Raw genomic sequence first — 21,924 nt, 5'->3', positions numbered from 1 at the left:
GTGGTTATAGCATATCGCACATAAACGCCGTCTTCAACCTATTCTATCCCATATATACTTTATTATTCGGTCTGTCCCTAATTTTCTATAAGCTAGCAACTAGCACGCTCCCTTTATTTTTTTAATATTGTAATGTAATAGTTAGAGTAGCACCCGACATATTTATTTCTGAGCTGGATGGATTCCCACCCCAAAGCCGACGAGCTAGAGCCGGAAAACTGAGCGTGCGCCAGTCTCAGACAGTTAAACAGTCCTTGGTAGCCGCTGAGCAAGCGATTAGACGTTACACGCTACACTGTTGCGCTGCTGCTGCTGCGGCTGATGACGGTGCCGCTGATGATGCAGCCGTAGCCGACGCTGGTACGGGCTGTCGATGGTGTTGCCGGTGCTTTGCGCTTTGGGCTGCTGGTGCTGTTGCGCTGCGGCTGATGACGGTGCTGCTGGTGCTGCCGTTGCCACTATGGCTGCTGGCTTTGGCACGCTGACGGCTTCCGAACGCTGCTGTTGGTGCGGCTACTACGATGAAGTTAGCGCTAGCGCTTATTGTGACGCCATCAATGTTGCGCCGGTGCTGCTTCTGCCAATATACACACCGTTCCCACGCGGACCTTTTATCCGCGCGATGTATGGCAATAATCCCTACACCATTGAACAATTAAGAGCTTTAGACATCCGGTAGGTACATTTTTGCATATTCATATATGTATATATACTTGCATACTCTTATATATGTATATATATTTTCATATTTGCATTACTTATATGCATATATAATTTTTTTGTCGTGCTCACCTTGGAACTGCTTCTGGTTTCTACATATGTATATTTTCGTGGTTACACGTCCTTTTCTTATTGAGGTCGACGCCTCGTTGGTCTGAACGGTCGCCCCAAAATCAGGCTTGTTGTGGCTTGCCTTATATAGGCCGGATATCGTGCGTCTGTGGATTTCTTTGTCCCTTTTGCAACCGTCCGTCGCGGCCTTGATGTTTCACTATTTTGTGGTGCTATCGGGACACAACCCGGCGCTGCTGCGAAATTTCGTCGCCTCCCGCAGCGCTGGCACTTTGATTTTTTTTTACTGTGACCAACCCAATGCAACACCCTGCACTTCCACAACATTTTCGCGCTAACAGCCGAAGTAATTACGACAGAAAAAAGCAAAAAAAAACAAAAATTGCTGTAAAAATAATAATATTAATATATGATACTTGTATATATCAACTTTTCCATTTAAATCCTTCCGTTACTATCTTTAAGGCAAAATACGCTAAATTGTATTACTAAATTCATTCCAAACTAACTCTTTGATCAAACTGGAACGTTTTCAAAATTCCACAAAGGTTAAAAGTGTAAGGCCTCAGTTACACTGTACTGTACTATTTCAGCTAGAGTTATCGACCCTTGACATTTGTATCGAAAATCGGCTGTTTTGCATCAGTAAGTATTTTAAAATAACATATCAATGCTCTTGTATGGTCTTTATTTGCGAATAACACAATGGCATATTTACAATTTTTCTTTCGAAAAAACGACAAGGTATACTTTTTTTATTATATTTTTTATGTTAATGAACAAAACCATAAACAGCTGATTCGTAAGGCGGTTTTTTAAGAATCACGTGAATTAGGGATTTCGTTTTTACAAACGATACGTTCTTGGTATAATGCTATGCATTTCAAAATTGTTCATAATATACATAATACATATACATACATAATACATATATCGACTTTTAATTAATTCGATTATTTTTCAAGAGCCCTAATGATTATTAGCAACTCGTTTCTTACTGCAATCTTAAACTCGTGACAAATTTATAGTCAAATATAACAAAAATCAGCATAACAAAACGCGTGATCCACATATATATACATTTAATACAACGGACATAGACAAAATTAAACATTTTTGTAAGTTTGAAAAGCACGCAGTGTCATTTGTATATATGTATGTATGTATTTATAGCTGGGCATGACGCTCCAGGCAGACACTGTGTGTGATGATTAATGCGAGCGATTTCACTATACTCAACCCGTTTTCTATAATTTTTAAACCTATAACTTATTATTAAAGTTTTGTGCATAAAATTGGTTAGATATATGTACATATGTATGTACATAAATTTATATGGATATGTAGATATGTATGTACATACATACATACGTGAGATTTGAAGGGCTTTGTATAGGCTCAAAAACCTTCACAACCAATAAAGGTGTTCACAATTTTCGAAATAACTTTTGGAATGCACAATTCTTTCCTTGATCGATACGACTTGACTTGGGGAAAATGTTTAAATGAAATTGGTTTAAATTTCTAGTTATCCATTAATGCGTACAAATGGTTTTATTGCTGCTCAACCATGCGGAAGACATCTTTTTGACCATGAACGAATATCTCCAATTACTGCACGTGTCACAATTCCATCCGTGCTTTCAATTTTTGATTAATACAAGAGCTGCTATTTCGTCATTACCATTCGGTATGTGACCGGCAAAGACATAAATTATCTTTGATGTCACTCACTTCGAATAGCACCTGAAGAGATCTGGACGGCCATAATTGTGAATATTCGACACCACATCCTGCGCGCGCTCATGCATATGGTGGATCAAATATCGCCTAATTAAATTAAATTCAAAAGTTCGATCTTTACCTACATGTCAACCACATTCATCAAAAAATTTGACACAGTTCAAAATTAATGTTCTTGTGGACGAATGATGAACCTGTGCATATAATTTAATTTAAGCTTGTACATTTTATAACTTAATCTAATTTGAATTTATGTGATTTTGCAAATTGCAGTGGATTGACATCGAAAATCACTTATTTGCCAGTCATATTCCAAATTGTCGCCATGACTTAGCTGCACCTGTATTCACGCAAATACTGAAAGCTTAATGAACTCATTTAAGTGGGAGGTCTTCCGCATGTACTCCCAATAATTTGGTAGGTTCTTAACATAATAATACTAAAACAATTTAGTATATTGATTTATCTTATTTATAGAACACGTAAAAGCGCAGACTTTTAGCCAAGTTTTCCAAGACCTTGGTTTTGGTTTCTGGCTCTATTTAACGATTGGCTTGCTTGATATTTGCCTTGGGCGCCTTCATTGATAACGTGATTGAAAGAGCTGTCACTGTCAAAATGAGCGATTAAACAAGAAAGCAATGCTAGAATCATGTGGGCTCAACCCCCACAAACACAAACAATTTTTTTACCCTGTACCCGTAGGGTAAAAAGGGTATATTGAAGGCAGAAGAAAGTATCTCCGACCCAATCTCTATATATATAAAACAGTTTGTCCTGACTGACTGATTCGCGATCAACGTACAGCAACGTGGACTCAAGTATCCTTTCTTAGTGTAGGTGCCCACTAAGAAGCGATTTTGCAAAATTCGAGCTCCAAAGGGGGGAAATCGAGCTCCAAAGTTTGTATGAAAAATCTACAATTTTCATCTGTTTAACTTTAAACTTATTTTGTATACTCTCAGAAAAATTACAAGAAAAACTGTATACTAGGTTTCTTTTTTTTTGGGGACTGAAACATGGGAGTTTTCTTGTAAAAAAAAAATGGGGCACAAAAGGAGACCGCGTCAACAGCCCACAGCCCAAACGGTAAGAGCTGAAATTTGGGCTCGAGGATCCTATCATAGTGAAGGTGCCCACTAAGAAGGGATTTTGGAAAATTCTAGCTCCAAAGAGGGGGAAACGAGCTCCAAAGTTTGTTTAAAAATTCTGCATTTCTGCACCGATCAACTTTAAATTTAATTTGTATAATCTATAAAAGAATACAAACCAAACTGCATACTCGGATTTTGTGGAATTTGTGGTAAAGCTTGAATTATTGGGGTTTTAATATTTATTCACCTTTTCAAATGAAAAGTTTGTGTTATAAATTTTTATCCGATCGATTTCAAATTTGGCGACTGTAATCTACGTAACTAAATCTATAACTTTGCGTTCAAGGATTTTCAAAATATGCATTCTACAAATGCAGGCAGAACAAACAATACAAAATATCAAACAGTTGGGGACAACTAAGTATACATACATACACACACACATACAAGCAGCTGTTCGTTTAGTTGCGTGCAAACGATTAAAATAGCCAAAGCAAAATGTGAGACACTAATGTGTGAATGTATATGCATATGTACACATCTATGTACATGTACACATCTATGTAGACATGTACACATCTATGTACATGTACACATCTATGTATGTATGTATGTTCATTCGTCTTGCACTGACAGAGCCTGAAATGTTAATTAATTAAAAATTATTTAACATTTTTAAAAGTAATATTTTCTTTGTTTAGTACATTTGGCATTACGGTTTTCATTAGTAACTTTAAGCAGCAACAACAAATTACAAAGAACGCAAATATCAAATAGTTGGGGACATCATATACACACACTCACACACAGAACAAGCAACAGTTCGTGTCTATGTATGAAAAAGTAAAGAGAAACATGCATGCATATATGCATACATATTTATGTATGCCTGTGTACGTCCATATATATGTACAATCGTATGTATGTAAGTACGTATACATTGGACAATCGAGCACTGATTGTAATAAATAATGTTCTATGGTTTCAAGTCAAATTTTTAAAACGAAAAACAACAACAACTGCAAGTCATTGGCTCGCGCTTCTTCTTTCGTTTTGATCATTTACGCCTGTTAATTTCAAAGGCAAAATGCCAAAAGTTTACAGTTACCGTCGCTAGGCAACGACTGCGTAAGCGATATTAAAGCAGAAACCGAAAGCGGAACTACGCATATTTTGCTTCGCGTTGCGGGCAGGTGTACATATGTATGTTTGTATATGATTTGTTCTAATTGATCTCAATAAATTATAAGATGTTATTATTTAAATTTTATGTTAATTTCATTCAAACTTCGATGGAATTATTGATTGTTTCGACGGATTCAACTATCGATAGTTTTGATGCTCTAGTACATAGAGCATCCGGCACATGCCCATCTCAGCTGATCGCATATTTACAGCGACTTACCGTTTTAGCGTCAGTCACTGACCACTGCATCCCAGAGGAGTATCCACATACTCCATTTCACACCATCATTCTCTCTAGGGAAGATTGGAACTTCGGCCCGCCAGGCCCAACCAATTCCATCAAAATATATACAGACTGTTCTAAGTGTGGATAACCACGTAGGCGGGGGTGTCTTCTGCGAAGAACTCGGCATCAGAAAAGCCTTCAGGCTACCGGATCACTACAGTGCGTTCCAGGCGGAAATCATAGCCATTCAAGAAGCTCTTCTTATACTGCCAAGCCCAGCCACTCATATCAGGGAAATCTGCATATACTCGGATAGCCAAGCGGCTATAAAATCCCTTAATGCCATCACATCGAACTCGATGTCAGTACAGAACTGCCGCATATCTCTTCACGAGATGGCAACACAGTTCTCAATATACCTCATTTGGGTCCCAGGCCATAGGGATATCGAGGGAAACTGCATAGCCGACGAGTTGGCAAGACACGGTACCACCGCCTCCCTCCTTCCAGACAAGGAGAGCGTCGGTACACCGATGGCCAGCTGTAAACTGTCAGTTCGAAACCACTTTGATTCGGTCGCTAATCAAATGTGGACCACCGACACAGACTCCTGTAAAATCACACGCCAAACGTGGCCAATCCTCAACAAGAGACGATCTTCAGAACTCTGTAAGCTGAACAGAAGCCAATGCTCAGTTGTAATCAGAGCCATCACAGGGCACTGGCTGGTGGGCACCCATGCCGCCATACTAGGACTCTATCACAACGATTTCTGCAAAAGCTGCAGAGAAGTGGAAGAGGAGGAAACTGTAACCCACCTCTTCTGCAACTGCCCGGCTTTGCCAAGGACAAGACAACGCTTCCTAGGAGCCAGCCTCCTCCCAAATCTATCGGTACTAGCAAACAGGAAGCCGATAAACATTTTCAAGTTCATCCAGGCAGCTGGATGGACGTAATACTCGCGCAGACATGCAGCCAAACACGGGCATTTGGGAAGTGGACTTGTCCATGCGGTATCACAACGGGCCAATTTCTAGGGCTTAAGTGAGTAGGGGTGTATACCCTGGCTGCCGCTCCGACCTACTTACCTACCGTTTTAGTGTTAGCTAACAATGCTACAAATATACTCTGAACAAATCTAAGAGTCATTTATCGTTAAGCCTATTTTGTGAGTTTACAAAAGCAGAAACACACCTTTTACATTCACAACAATCATATTTGGAATTGAAGACACAAATTAGTGTTGAATTAAAAAATTTAATACATACTTATTTACATACTAGCAGGTATTGCCCGTCTTAACCCGGCTCAATATAATGTTTCCAATTGTATTTATTTTGTGTGTGCATAACCTACCCATATGTTTTCACCTTATAAGTTACCAGTAGGAAGGCATTTAAGGTTGAAAATTTATATTATTTTATATAAATTATTAAAAACAAAGAAAGAATGGGACGCTTGCTTTTAACTTTTTAATGCGGAAAATGCGAACGATTTGGCGACAATTGTGCTTATATTTAGTTCTATTTTACAACTGACTTCAAATTAGGCTTACATGCTAAACTAATCCTAAGGCGGCGAAAAAAGGGCGCGAGGCGACGTCCGCAAACGGCCGCTCTCGCGCTCTCTTTTCGCCCTAAACTAAAATTCAAATAATTCTCTTAAACTATCTTAATCTAAAGCAGCATCTGCGCCAACACCGGCCCCCTTGGAGGGACATCGTCCTTCAACGGGCAATGGCGCCAGCCGATGAATAGCCCTCCGTAGATTGCCACTACTCGTGGCGACGTCGGCCACCCGCACCTTCCCGTCTGTCCCGGCGTGAGTTGTGGTGACCCTGCCAAGTATCCACTTTTGTGGCGGCACGTTGTCTTCGGCCACCACGACGAGTTGTCCCACGACGACGTTGGGTTCCTCCTGGAACCACTTCGCTCGCACCTGGAGGCTCGAAATGTACTCCCGGGACCATCGCTGCCAAAACCTGTGCTTGAGACACGAGGCATTGCGCCATCGCCTTAAGCAGGTTTGGCTGTCGATGTCCGGGAGCGGTGGAGCTGGAGTCGCCAGAAGAGGCCGTCCGATTAGAAAGTGGCCCGGGGTTAGCGCCTCGCCGTCGCTGGGGTCCGCGCTGAGTGGTCCCAGTGGCCGAGAGTTCAGCACGGCCTCGACGCTCGCCAGGAGTGTTCCGAGCTCTTCTGCGGTCAGGAGCGCATTGCCCACCGTCCGTAGGAACAGGTGCTTTGCAGACTTGACACCTGCCTCCCATAGACCGCCGAAGTGAGGCGCTCTGGGTGGTATGTACGCAAACTCGCATCCTTTTCTTGATGCGAATTCGCGTACGCCTTCCGCCTCCTTTTCCCATCTTGCTCGGAACTCCTGCAGCTTCCTGTCGGCTCCCACGAAGTTCGTTGCGTTGTCGCAGTAAACTTTGCGAGGGACGCCTCTCCTGCCGACGAACCTTTCAAAAGCCAAGAGAAAAGCATCAGTGGTTAGATCTGACACAAGCTCTAAGTGAACCGCTTTCGAGGCAAAACAAACGAAAAGAGCCACGTACGACTTGTACGGTGGCTTGCCACGGATGCGGAGCGTTGTGCTTATAGGGCCACAAAAATCAACACCACATACTTCGAACGGGTGGAACGGCTGGAGCCTGTCTGCCGGAAGATTTCCCATTACTTGGGAGGCCAACCGGGGCTTCCATTTGAAGCAGAGGATGCACGAACGTACTGTTCGGCGACACACTTCCTGAGCGTTAACCAGCCAAACTCGCTCACGAAGCAGGCTCACCAGCGATCTAGGGCCATCATGGCAATTTGACACATGCAAATAAGATACGTACGATCTTATGAATTGCGACTTTTTAGACAGCAACAACGGAAACTTAGCTTCGTACGGGATAGGAGCATTTAATAATCTTCCCCCCACTCTCAGCAAGGAAAACAAGAAACCGTCTTCTCCAAACTCATGTAGAAATGGACTCAGACGCTGTAAGTTGGCGTTAAGTGTTCTCTTTTTTCGAACCTTGTCGATTTCGTCACCGAACTCATTGTTCTGGATGACTTGAACAATTTTGTTGAATACCAAATTGAGTTCGCTTGGCTTGGCTATAGGATCAAAGGGCTTCGAGACCTTTCTGCACCTTTGTATAAATCGAAAAACCCAAACGAACACCCTCAGCAATTTTGAATGTGACGAGTAGCTTTCGATAACTTCGAGAATGTAATTGGCTTGCCGATCTGCGAGTAAAACTATAGCAGACTTACGAATCTCTAGGGCAGCTGAATTTTTAGGCGGCTCAAAGTGAGCATTCACAGGCCAATTTTCTTCCGATTCCATGAGAAAGGCTGGCCCTGTAAAACAAATGGAGCTACGCAACTCGTCTACATTACATCCTCTGGACACGATGTCTGCTGGGTTGGATTTCGTTGGGACATGTCGCCACGTTGCATTCTCGGACCACTCTTGGATTTGAGAAACCCTGTTTGAAACGAAAACTGACCATGCCGACGGATGCGACTTGATCCAGTGGAGCGTTATTTCCGAGTCAGTCCACATAACTATCTTGTCTATTGGAGAATTAAGCAACGGGCGGACTTGACGAAAAAGATCTGCGAGAAGGTGAGCTGCACACAGCTCAAGACGAGGCAAAGTTTTCGTCTTGAGTGGAGCTACTTTGGATTTTGAGGTCAAAAGTGACACTTTCCAACCATTCGCAGTCGAAACACGAACATAAATACAGGCGCCATAATCTCGCATTGAGGCATCGGCGAACGCATGTATTTGAATGGGTGACTGCGTATCTGTATGGACGAATCTAGGGACTTGAATACCGCTGAGGTTCAACAAATTCTGCTTAAATGAGTCCCAAACTGTATGAAGATTCTCAGGGATGGATTCGTCCCAATCTAGTTTTTGTAGCCACAAATCTTGCAGCAACATTTTTGCTTTGGTGATCAGCGGGCAAAGAAGGCCCAGAGGATCGAAAAGCCTGGCAGTCACCGATAATATGTTCCGTTGGGTCTGAGTCGACTGTGGCTACTGGAATAACTGTGCTATCAAATGCGGACAATTCCGAGCAGTTCGAAAACCACTTTGCCAATTCGAAGCCTGCACTTTGAAGAACGTGCGACACTTCTGCTCGAAGCTTTTTTAGCTGTTCAACGCTTTCAGCACCAGTTAACATGTCGTCGACATAAAAGTCGCTCCGAATAACTTCAGCAGCTGTTGGATGTGAGGAACGGACCATTTCACTCAGCCTTGTTAAACACCGCACCGCCAAGAACGGAGCTGGCGACGTGCCATACGTTACAGTGTTTAACCTGAAGATTTTCAAAGACTCAGACGGATCTCTTCGCCACACTATGAGCTGATAGTTTCTATCTGCTTCGTGCACCATCACCTGACGGTACATTTTTTTAATGTCTGCCGCTAAGGCGAACTTTCGCAAACGAAAACGAAGCAGCGTAGAATAAAGCTCCTCCTGAATTGTTGGACCGACCATTAAGGTATCATTCAACGCAATCTGAGTGGACGTGCGGCAAGAGGCATCGAAAACGACACGCAACTTGGTCGACGTGCTTTGAGGCCGCAGGACACACTGATGCGGAATAAAATAGTGTGGAGTATCTGGAATTTTGTTGTCCGTTGAGGACATGTGACCGAGCGAAACATACTCGTCCATAAATTCCAGATACATGCTTTTCATTTGAGGGTCTTTTGACAACCTCCTTTCAAGCGACAAAAAACGACGTTTCGCAATTTCATACGACGAGCCAAGATTTTTTGGGTCAGATTTAAAAGGTAACCGTACCTGAAATCGACCAGACGACAAGATTTTTGTATTATCAACAAAGTGTTGTTCACAAAGCTGTTGCTCAGGTGAGAGAACTTTCGAATTATTAGGCAAGTCCTCAATGGACCAAAACTTTTGTATCGTTGAGTCTATCGAAAGTAATTGTTCTTCTTGGCAACTTAAATTCACTGCTCCTTCTATACTCGTTGTAGGTTGAGTAGAGCATCTGCCTGACACTATCCAGCCGAGAAGCGTTTTTTGTAATGTGGGAGACTCAGGGCCTTGCTTTATTTGGCCTACCGACAATAAGTCGAAGAATGACTCTGCTCCAATTAGCATATCAATTTTTTGCGGCTTATGGAATTGAGGATCGGCCAATTGAATATTTTTGGGGACCCTCCACCCGCTGGTGTTCACCGCTTGATCGGGATGATAACCAGAAATCGATCCCAAGATTGAAAAATCTGCGGAAAACTCGCTACAATTGACACGCGACTTCACCACTGTATGAATTCTTTTCTTGGCACGCGCATTGGTGTCTCCAATGCCGCGCAAGACCATACACGTATCCTCTCGTCTGAGCTGTAGCTTTTGAGCTAGATCCTCAGTCACAAAGTTGACTTGTGACCCAGAATCTAACAATGCTCTTGCTAAAACGAAATCGCCACTTTTCGTTTTAACGCTCACGACTGCTGTTGCAAGAACCACTCTATCCGAAGCAGTCGCATGCATGGCATGCGAAGTGGAAGAGCTATCTTGAAGATGTGGTGGCTGAGAGGGTGGTGGTAACGCAAGATTTGTGCTAGCAGTATAAATATGTAGCAGTGTGTGATGAGAACGTTGGCACACGCTACATTTCTTTGCCTTACACTTCGCTACTGTGTGGCCTCGTCGAAGACAGTTTATGCACAAAGGCGCACCTTTAGCGAAGTCAAACCTTTGCTGCACTGACAAGGCAATATATGCCTGGCAATTGCCAATCGAATGGTCAGCTGAATTGCAAAATTGACAAAGGTTATTCTGTTCGTTTTTGGCAGCAACGAACGAATGATTTATCCTGCTAGCATTTTTTACTTTTTGAGTCTGAGTGTTATTGTTCGACTGGCTGCCCTTCGCTTGAGCTTTACTAGCTTCTTCAGCAACAATATGCTGGTAGCGTCTGTTAAGAGCAGTCTCACAATCTCGCCATAGTGGGAGCGTTGTGTAGTCGAGCTGCTCTTCCCACTTCTTTTTTGTGGTAGGATCGACTTTGCCCATAACTAAATAAATTAAAATGGCATTAGCGATTTTCTTGTCGTCACCAATTGACAGAAGTGAGTCATAGGTGGCCGACACTGTGTCGATCAGGCTTCTCAAAGCTGACGCAGATGGCTGGGAAATCTTTTGCAGATTGAAAAGTGTCGATATGTTATCGAAAAATATTAGGCAGTCATTATCGTACACCCGCTTTAGACTTTCAAGGGCTTTGCTATAATTGTCTTCCGTCACTTGGAAGGCGCGAACTGTGCCTAAAGCGTCACCAGCCAAACATGATATTAAGTGATTGAATTTTTCAATATCATGCAGTGTGTCATCATTGTGAACAAAAGTTTCAAAAAGACTCATGAAATTTTTAAATTCAGAATGCTTGCCGCTAAAAGTTGGAAGAGCGACCGCTGGCAATCGACACCTTGGCTTTTTTGAAGTAGGCGGTGCAATACCGTTTGCCGAACTTGAATTGTCGATGCTTTTTCTTCTTAGTTTTTCCAGCTGGCCTTTTAATAAGGATTTGGTCATAATGCAAGTTTCTTCCAACTCTTCACGGTAGTCATCTTCCGTATCTTTTGCTTCAATTTTGCTTTGCAATATATTTGCAGTTTCTATATGAGTTGTTAGAAGCTCTAACCTGCATTCTAACTCGATTGGCTCTAACGAAATCGAGCCTTCTTTTAATTGCCGTTGCATACGACATATACTCCTCATACAGCCCTCGCGCTTCCTTTTAAGTTCTTCGATCAAGTCCTTACTCATATTGATTTAAAGTTTTAAACTTGATCGAACGAAAATTGTCGAGTGACAAACGAGAAATCGAAAATAATATGCTGTTCTCAGCAAGTGTAGGGGAGCGCAACAGATGGTCGTCTAGCAGTGCGAACGAAAACGAGAAGAACTGCAGTTGACTGACCGTCGAAGGCAATATTTTTGGAAGCAGCAGCGAAAGTGGCGACAAACGAAAAGAATAATTCTAATACAAATGCCTTGTGTGCGTTAGCAGAACAGCTAATTCTTATGCATGTATTATGCGAAGCGCAGGCAAACAAAAAATGCAGCAGCTTAAGCGCGAACACGACAGCAATGTATTAGCTATGTTATGTATGCGAGTATGTCGGTATATATGTACATATGTAATAACGACAACGGCGAATTTGATGAGAACAACGAGAGCAAGCAACAAACGAAAACTGCCGACAGTTGGCTGAGATTGACGTGGGGGGGGGGGGGGGGGGGGGGATGCCGTATGTAAAAGTGGCTATGTATATTTATGTATGTATGTATGTATAACAAAATCAAACGACAATAAATTGGCACTTTAAATAATTGCCTATAGCGGTTCACTTTTATTTAATATTAGTACGACATGCGATTTATATTTGAGTTAATTATGCTCAACTATCTACCGTATTATATTATGGTCACGTATGTGCCAAAGGTTGAAAGTTGAAGGCCGAAATAAGCAATTCGCTGGTTAAATTCCACTTTCAAACTTTAGCACAGTACCTGTGAAGTCGACTTTGGCTCAGGAACTTCCCTTTGGTCGACTTGACTCATCCTCCAATAATCCAGTTGACGTGACAGCAACACACACACTCCCCAGTGCAGCAACAACAACACGACCGACGCGGTTCCGCACAAATTAAAGTTTTTAATTTAAAAAAAACAAGCAAGTCCCTGCTCGGGCGCCAATGAAAATTTATATTATTTTATATAAATTATTAAAAACAAAGAAAGAATGGGACGCTTGCTTTTAACTTTTTAATGCGGAAAATGCGAACGATTTGGCGACAATTGTGCTTATATTTAGTTCTATTTTACAACTGACTTCAAATTAGGCTTACATGCTAAACTAATCCTAAGGCGGCGAAAAAAGGGCGCGAGGCGACGTCCGCAAACGGCCGCTCTCGCGCTCTCTTTTCGCCCTAAACTAAAATTCAAATAATTCTCTTAAACTATCTTAATCTAAAGCAGCATCTGCGCCAACAAAGGTATTTAAATGAACATTTTCTGTTCTTGACAAAAAATTGTTCAGTAGTCCGTTACATTTTTGTTCTTGCCAAACTATTTCTTTAAACGAACATGACCACTATAACTAATATTTTTTTAAACCTCCCCCCTTCGGAGTTAGAATTTTCCAAAAGCCTTTCTTAGTGTGCTCCTACACTATGATGGATACTATGAAAGGATACTTGAGTCCAAATTTCATCTTTTACCGTTTGGGCTGTGCGTTGATCACCAATTAGTCAGGACAAACTGTTTTATATATAGAGATAACGCAACGTTTTAAGATAGACTATGTGCAAAAAAGGGGAATAATTATAAGGGTATATCCTAATTTTAAATTCACATTTGAGTCAATACGGTCACGCACAAACTCAATATGAAACACGGCACTCGTGTCAATGCCGTGCAGCGATGAGCCACGATCAAAAAGCACTGACAATTCTCATCTCAATTTGCTAGAGTAAAACTTTCGATAGTTGAAGCCACCGATACCATCAAAATATCGAAGTTTGAATGCAATAAGCAGAATATTTAAATAATAAAATCTAATTATTTATTGAGATCGATAAGAACAAATCATATACATACATACATCTGCCCGCAATGCGAAGCAGAATATGCGTAGCTCCGTTATTCGGTTTCTGCTTTACTATCGCATACGCAGTCGTTGCTTAGCGACGGTAACTGTAAACTTTTGGCGTTTTGCCTTTGCAATTAACATTAAATGGTCAAAACGAAAGAAGATGTGCGAGCCAACAACTTGAAGTTGTTGTTGTTGTTTTGTATGTACATGCTACATACATATACAGGCATACATACATATGCTTGTACATATGTATGTATGCATGGGCACACATAGACACGAACTGTTGCTTGTTGTATGTATGTGTGAGTGTGTGTATGGGATGTCCCCAACTATTTGATATTTGATATACATATGGCAAGTAAAAAACATATTGCTATATTTTAATCGTTGAATGCCAATTTGTTGATATAGTTATGCTGATAACACTACCCAAATTTGAAATCGATCGGACAAAATGTATAACACAAACTATTCATTTGAAAAAGTGAATAAATATAAAAACCCCAATAATAAAATTAAATGCGATATATCGAAAATATCGATACTTGTGTTGATATATCGTAATACATGTCGAATACAAATACAACGAAAAAAAACGTTTGAGAGTTATTGATTATAATACTGTATTCGATTGTACACTGTACACATACATACATGCAAATGCATTTGTATGTGTACTGTAACTGTAAACTTTTGGCATTTTGCGTATGTAATGAACAGGCGTAAATGATCAAAACGAAAGATTTGCGAGCCAATAACTTGAAGTTGTTGTTGTTGTTTTAAAAATTTTGATTTGAAACCATAGAAAACAATTTTTTACAATTAAACAACAGTGTTCGATAGCCCACTGCATACTTGTACATACAAACCTATATATGTATATAGGAATGTATGAACGTACATACATACTTATTGATGTACATACATACATATGTACATACTCTACATACAGACGTATGTACGTATGTAATACATATGGTGCTGGCGTAATTCATAATGCGAAATTCTTTCTAAGGGGAGAAATGTCCCCCCTGCCCAACCTGTGTACGCCCTTGTAGTCCGTTGTCCTAAAAACCCCTTATGCCAAATGTACTAAACAAAGAAAAAATAGCATAAAAATGTTTATGTTATAATGTTAATAATTTTTAATTAATTAACATTTATTGCCCTGTCAGTGCAAGACGAATGTACTTTTATACATATGTATGTACATACATGTGTACAAATGAACATTCACACATTAGTGTCTCACATTTTGCTTTGGCTACTTCAACCGTTTGCACGCAACTACACGAAGAGCTGCTTGTATGTATGTTTGTGTGTGTATGTATACTTAGTTGTCCCCAACTGTTTGATATTTTGTATTGTTTGTTCTACCTGCATTTGTAAAATGCATATTTTAAAAATCGTTAAATGCAAAGTTGTAATTTTAGTTACGTAGATTATATTACCCAAATTTGAAATCGATCTGACAAAATTTATAACACAAACTTTTCATTTGAAAAAATGAATAAATATTAAAACCCCAATAATTCAAGCTCCAACACAAATTTTGAAAAACCGAGTATGCAGTTTTGTTTGTATTCTTTTATAGATTATAAAACCTAAATTTAAAGTTGATCGATTCAAAAATGCAGAATTTTCAAACAAACTTTGGAGCTACTTTTCCCCCCTTTGGAGCTCGAATTTTCCAAAATCCCTTCTTAGTGCGCATCTACACCATGATAGGATACTTGAGCCCAAATTTCAGTTTCCTAGCTTTTACCGTTTGGGCTGTGGGGTGTTGATTGTGTTTCAATTTTTCCACGGAAAACCCCCCTTTTTTCATGCCCCATGAAAAATGGTGAAAAACCAAGTATACAGTTTTTCTTGTATTCTTTTTGAGAATATACAAACTAAGTTTGAAATTAATCGGATAAAAATTGTAGATTTTTCATACAAACGTTGGAGCCCGTTTTCCCCCCTTTGGCGTTCGAATTTTCCAAAACCGCTTCTTAGTGCTCACCTACACCACTGAAGACAACATGTGTCCAATTTTCAGCCTCTTAGCTCTTACCGTTTGGGCTGTGCGTTGATTGCACATAGCTTTTCGTTTACCGAATTTTCCACCGGAAAATCATTATTATTCAGGCCGCAGGAAAAATATTGAAAATCCAAGTATACAGTTTTTTTTGTATTCTTTTTGAGAATATACAAACTAAGTTTGTTAAGTTAATCGGATAAAAATTGTAGATTTTTCATACAAACGTTGGAGCTCGTTTTCCCCCCTTTGGAGCTCGAATTTTCCGAAACCCCTTCTTAGTGCTCACTTTCACTATAAGAGGGATCTTGTGTCCAAATTTCAGCTTCCGAGCTCTTACCGTTTGGGCTGTGCGTTGATTGCCAATCAGTCAGTCAGGACAAACTGTTTTATATATATAGAGATGTATGTATGTATATATGCGGATAACGCCTGCATGAAAAATTTGAATGTATGTACATATCAGCGTTGCCGAACGCTCCAATTTTGGCGGGACGTCCCGATTTATAAATCAAAATTAAATGTCCAGCGTCGGACTTTTCGGGGATAACTCGACCGTGCGTACAACGTGCTGAGAAAGCACACAGTTAAGTCAGGACTGGCCCGGTACGTAACGAAGATATGTATGTATGTACGTACGTATAACCATACATAGTACTTATTGTAGTATATTTGCTATTTGGAAAATGAACTCTTTAAAAAACTTTAAAGAGAGCGTCGAAAGAAGAATATCATATCAGCAAAGACGTGCAAGACCTGCTAGTAAAGTATATACATACATACGAGCCCTAATCACAATTAATTGGTACGACTACTTTCATTGTACGCCTAAGACATGCTTTATGATGTGCCTCCGACTAATATATAAAATTGTGTTTAATCGCTAAAAATAATAGAGTTTCACTGGCTTAGTACTCAGTTCTGTCTTTGTCTGCCCATAACATTTTTATACCCTGTACCCAAAGGGTGAAAGGGTATAGTAGTTTTATGCGAATGTACATATGGAACACACAGAAGGAGCCGTGGCACACCCCACAACGTATATACAGTGGTCGCCAAAAGTCTGCATACGGTGCAATATTTTGCTACCTGGCAGATCCGAAGATATTTATTAAACAAGAAAGGAATGCTAAAGTCGAGCGGGCTCAACTTTCTCTGTTTTATTTATTTGTATATATTCCTTTGTTCAAGCTTCACTGGCGCTGCAATTTTGCAAATGTTTTCTTTTGCCCTTCCGCCGCGCATTCCCCCTCTTCCCCTCTCCCCATCTCCCACTCACCCCCTCTTCTTCTTTTAGCCATTTTAATGATTCACGTCGACGTTTCTGTCGAAAAATATTCCTTTAAAAGAAAGAGAGAAGAGAACACAATTTTTTGGGCAGGTGGCCTTTTTGCAATTTGGCGCGCTCGTGTTGGGCAACAACACAGTTGAAATTTATGTCTAATCAAAAGTAACTCGATTTTTTCCGTCGCCAGTTGTAATCCGTGTGAGTCCACCAATTCATTAACCGCTCCATTACTTGTGTCGTAGAATTTCATCGTAGCTGACGTTTCATCGCCCCGGTCCTAGTATAGACCCTGAGGATCCATTTTTTAGCTACTGTGGTTTTGTAAGTTAGGTCATAGATATCATGAGGTCGGCTTTCAGCTATAGCTTTAAGGACTTCTACCTAGATATTGTCGGGCCCTGGCGCTTTCCGATTTTTTAGGCTGCTTGCTGCTTCTGTGAATTCCTTCACGCTGAATGCGTCGATGTCGTCTGCCGCGTTGTGTGTAGTATTCTTGTTTGGTGGGCAGGGAAAAGTTGTCCATTTGTTCCTCTTCCACGTCAAGCATGCGTCTATATTAACGTCGTTGCGAAGTTCTTTCCACTTCTCTCGTTTGATGTTCCTTATTGCGACATTAAGCTTCTTCCTGGATATATATTGATCCTCTTGTGTTCTAATATGTTTTCTACGTCTTCTCGAGTAAGGAGGCGTCTGTCTTCTAATGCGTGTTTCCGTCAGTTTTAGCTTTATTTCATCGGTTCACCAGTAAACTTCTGGACGATGTCTGTGTTTGTTACCAGCCTTTGTCATTGAAGCAGAGCAATCCCTCTTCATGACTCCCTTGGTGTTGTTGACGATGGCCTCGGTGCTCCGTATGTCTTTTGTATCGGTCGCCCTCCTATCAATTGCGTTGATTAGAAGGGTGTTGTTTCACATTTCATCTCCGTTTGTTTCGTGGTGCGTTATCTTCAGCAGTGTTCGTCCGAAAGTTATATATTCATGGTCCCTCTCATTGTATGTTTCCAAGAAATTTCAATATCTGGGGTAGTGCTAAGTTCTAAATGTCCTAGTTGACCCGATGTTTAGTCTTCGAAATGCTCACTCAGCTCCGATACTTACATATCTCTGTCGTGCGTCATTTACCTCAATACAGCTTTGCATTTTGCTAGCGTGTCTTCTTCTAATGCTCGCATATTGTATATTAGCTCCTGTCGTGGGGAGCTCTAAGTATGCATTGCTATCTGGCTTAAAGCCTGTAGCAAAGGGTAAAGGGCTATACTAGTTTTGTGCGAATGTATGCAACATACAGAAGGAGGCGTGGCAGAGCAAGAATAACGAAACTTGGTATCCAGATTCTCCTAAGTCCGAGAAAGGACGAGTTTGTGATTTTTTTTCTGATACACCTCCCCAGTCTCCCGCAATTCACGTTTTGCATAACTCCTGTAATTCATGGAATTTTGAACTCAAATTTGGCATATACATACAGTTAGTTATTATGTGTCCGTATGTTAAGTTAAGTCATCATGATCGGTCAATTCTGAAGCAAGTTATAGCCATAAATAAAATCGCTGTCCATGCGCTGCTTGTAGTTTTGCCCGCAGCTGTTGTTGCTGCTTTGGTTCAACTTTATGCTGCATACATAAACGCATATAAACACACATGGACACGTGATGTTAATGTATGCTGTTGAAACTGTACATGAACATGTCTCCACTTTTGTATATATGTAATGAATAATTTGTATTTAATTTAATTAAATAATATAAATTTAAAATCGATTTCATTTTTTTCTTTTTGGTGGGAGGTACAAGGTATTTAAGTGTTGAGCTCGCTCGACTTTAGCATTCCTTTCTTGTTTCTTTTGGCGTAGCCTGCGCTGTCTCATACATATTAATTCCTAACGCTGCTGCTACTACTGGTGATGTCGTTACCAGGCTGTTTCTTTTGGAATTGCTGCGCTTCGGATTTCGGCTGTTCGGGGTATCGTGCCAATTGGCGAGCGCGAGTTATGAAATTCCCCGTCCAGCTCACAGATTCCCTTCTTATTAATTACAATACACGTTTATTAAGTTATTTTATATTGTTTATTTATCCACACACACTGCTCTGCTCAACCTCTCTCCTGTAACTACTCTGTTTTCTCTCAGTGGTTTCAACATTACAGTGTTGGTAGTCGGAATTATGTTCCAGTGTACGAAGACACACGTGTATAATTCCTCCCCTCCCCAGATTAAATTATTATTATTGTTATATGTGATTAATGTAATCCGCAAGCATTTCAGTATGGTCGAGGCTGAGGTTCATTTCTTTCTTTTTCGAATTTATTATCCAATACCTCAGTAAAATTGATATACAAGTATGTGCAACTTGTTTTTTTTTAAGTTTCTTAGGAACCCTTGAATGTTAGATTCTTACTTTTAAATAGGTGATAGATATTGATAATTAAAAACCCATAAATATATTTGGTATTTAATTATTTGCTCAATAATAAGTTATCGCAAAGAAATTATGTGCAAATGAAAAGAAATTCAAATTTTAATTATTTTTTACATTTTAAATACAATTTAGTTATAGTTTTAGTAATATATAGTGTTTCCCTTTTGTTATACGGCCTATTGCAACCGCCAGGACATGGATTAACCAACTTTTGAAGGACGGTTATGTAAATTTTTGACCATTCCTAGGCAATGGCTCCCCTTACATTTTTTAAAGGGTCAAATTGTTTTCCACACCTAGGAACTTTGCCTGATAGGATGCCCTAAAGGTCCTCAATTGGATTTAAATCCGGAATTTCTGCAGGACAATGCATCAAGGGGATATTTCATATCTAGAAAAACATCATGCTATACTATGTAACGGGTATTGGGGCGTTATCCTGCTGAAATTTCCAATCCTATCCATGGAACTCTTTTGGAAATGTTATAAGTCCAGGAGATCCGCATACATTTGCGCATTCGGCCGATCTGGTATGAAACATATTGGTAGCTTCCCAAGGGAGCTTAAAGCCGCCCATACCATGAGTATCATACCGCCGTGGTTGCATCCGTGGCAAATCTGCTGGGGATTGCTTAAATCACGCCAAAATGCCGTTAAGTGCGGTCTCCAACTTTGGAAACTACCCTTTTCCGGTTGTTTTGAGCACATTTTCGCGGATACTTTAAAAAGTTTGAGACGGTATTCCGATGCTTGTTTATTGCTTTAGCAATAACGCAGACTTTTATGCCATAATCAGCCATAGTTTTAGTAATTATTTAATTTTCTGTGCTTAACTCGTTTTCGCGAGGCATTTTAAATAATTCTTAATTTTAAGTTCGCCAAAACACAACGATACGGCTTTCAATAACGCTCCAATAAACCTTCTTAACAATTCAATTTTTTTGTTTAATAAGTGTGATTCAGACTTAAAATCTAAAAGAATAAAATGCACATTTATCAAGTTGCAATGAAATGAGCGTTGAGTGGAATCTTTCGACTTGGGAATTGCTGGAAGATTGTTGGTATGAGGTATAGTGAATTTCAGTCCCGTATTGGTTGCAAAACTATCAATATTTTTGTTAAACTATCCCTGGTATTATTTGCAAAGGTATAAAGACGAACTCGACTTGTCATCCTGATCAATAATATATATACTTTGTGGGGTCTGCAACGCCTCGTTCTGTGTGTTACATACATTCGCACAATACTAATATAGCCTTTTCCCCTTTGGGTACAGGCTAAAAAAATATCTATGTGTATTATTTCAAGGGGATGACTTGAGGTTTCAGGAATTTCGAAAGCTAGTTTTTGTGGGTGTCTGTCGTATTTATTAAGGTAACAAATGTCGCAACTATTGATCATTTCTGCTATATTACCATTCATATTGGGAAAATAGAAATCTCTTTTTAGGTGAAGCAGTGTTTCTTCAATTCCCCTGCGGTTACTGTCGTTATGGTAACGGTGGATAAGTGAATCCTGATGATCCTTCTCAATTATATCTTTTAAAAATGTTGTACTTTTAACGAACTTGTATGTTTGGTGGCGAAAGAACTTTGAAAACACATCTTGTACGCTTGTAAAAATATCATAGTTACAAAAAATTGCAGTTAGTTTATGAGGTTCAATATATGTTTTAAATATATGCAGTACAGATTTCTCGTTGAAATCTTCCTGCGCAACAATTAGCCTCATGTTGTTTTTAAATAAAGATTGAAATATTGGCGGCTGTTATTTTGTAAAACGTAAAGCGGAGGGTCATGCTGCATCGTTTAGATTTATATCTATTTGGATTCTGCTTAATGCGTCTGAATTTGTATTTTGTGTATATATACCTGTATGTGTGGATTCCAAGTTTGGTAATTCTAGCTCGGACATGGCTAAATCGACTCGGATTGTCACCCTGATCAAGAATATATATACTTTGTGGGGTCTGCCACGCCTTCTTCTGTGTGTTACATACATTCGCACAAAACTAGTATAGCCTTTCACCCTTTGGGTACAGGCTATAAAAACAGCAAACAGTGACTAGGACTACCAGCTGCGCCAGTTATGAAATGCCCCGTCAGTTCACACATTCCCTTCTTATTAATTACAATACAATTCCACATCAGAGAACTGCAACGAGTATGTTCGACCACCCTTGCTGAAAATTCAATCAAATCAGATCATTGCTTGGCAGCAAACGAGCTCGAATAAGTTGAGTACTCTCAGCATTTTTGATATGATCGAACTTGCATGAGCCATCGATCTATTTTTACGAACAAGCACCGGACTTGATTGGTTTGCTTTCGAACACACCAAGCTCTGTCTATTTGCTTATTGCGGGCGGTTCACACAAGTACCGGCCTTGATTGGTTTGCTTTCAAACAGTTCAGACTCGGTCACTTCGTTTTAGTCATTTTTTTAGTCCTGATCGAAACAAACCAGACTTGGTAGAATGAGCGTTTGATCGAACGAGTATAGTGAAGTTATTGCTCGAGTATTGT

General features: G+C 40.2%; 1 protein-coding gene across 3 annotated transcripts in view; it reads left to right on the top strand.

Annotated features, from left to right (window-relative positions):
* Positions 1-1,802: 1,802 nt before the first annotated feature.
* LOC115630499 (ATP-dependent RNA helicase DHX33) overlaps positions 1,803-21,924 on the top strand; it is a 51,445-nt gene continuing 31,323 nt past the window's right edge. For 2 of the 3 annotated variants that reach the window (XM_030527091.1, XM_030527089.1), the window contains exon 1: positions 1,803-1,910. The gene's annotated coding sequence lies outside the window, so the exon portion shown is untranslated. Of the gene's footprint in view, positions 1,911-2,808; positions 2,953-21,924 lie in introns of all 3 variants that reach the window. The other variant, XM_030527090.1, reaches the window with a different exon arrangement.

Source organism: Scaptodrosophila lebanonensis, unplaced genomic scaffold, assembly GCF_003285725.1.
Source record: "Scaptodrosophila lebanonensis strain 11010-0011.00,11010-0021.00 unplaced genomic scaffold, SlebRS2 tig00001410-arrow-pilon, whole genome shotgun sequence".
Classification (NCBI taxonomy): Eukaryota; Metazoa; Arthropoda; class Insecta; order Diptera; family Drosophilidae; genus Scaptodrosophila; species Scaptodrosophila lebanonensis.
The sequence above is the reverse complement of the archived record's forward strand: the minus strand, read 5'-3'. Positions and strand labels throughout refer to the sequence as shown.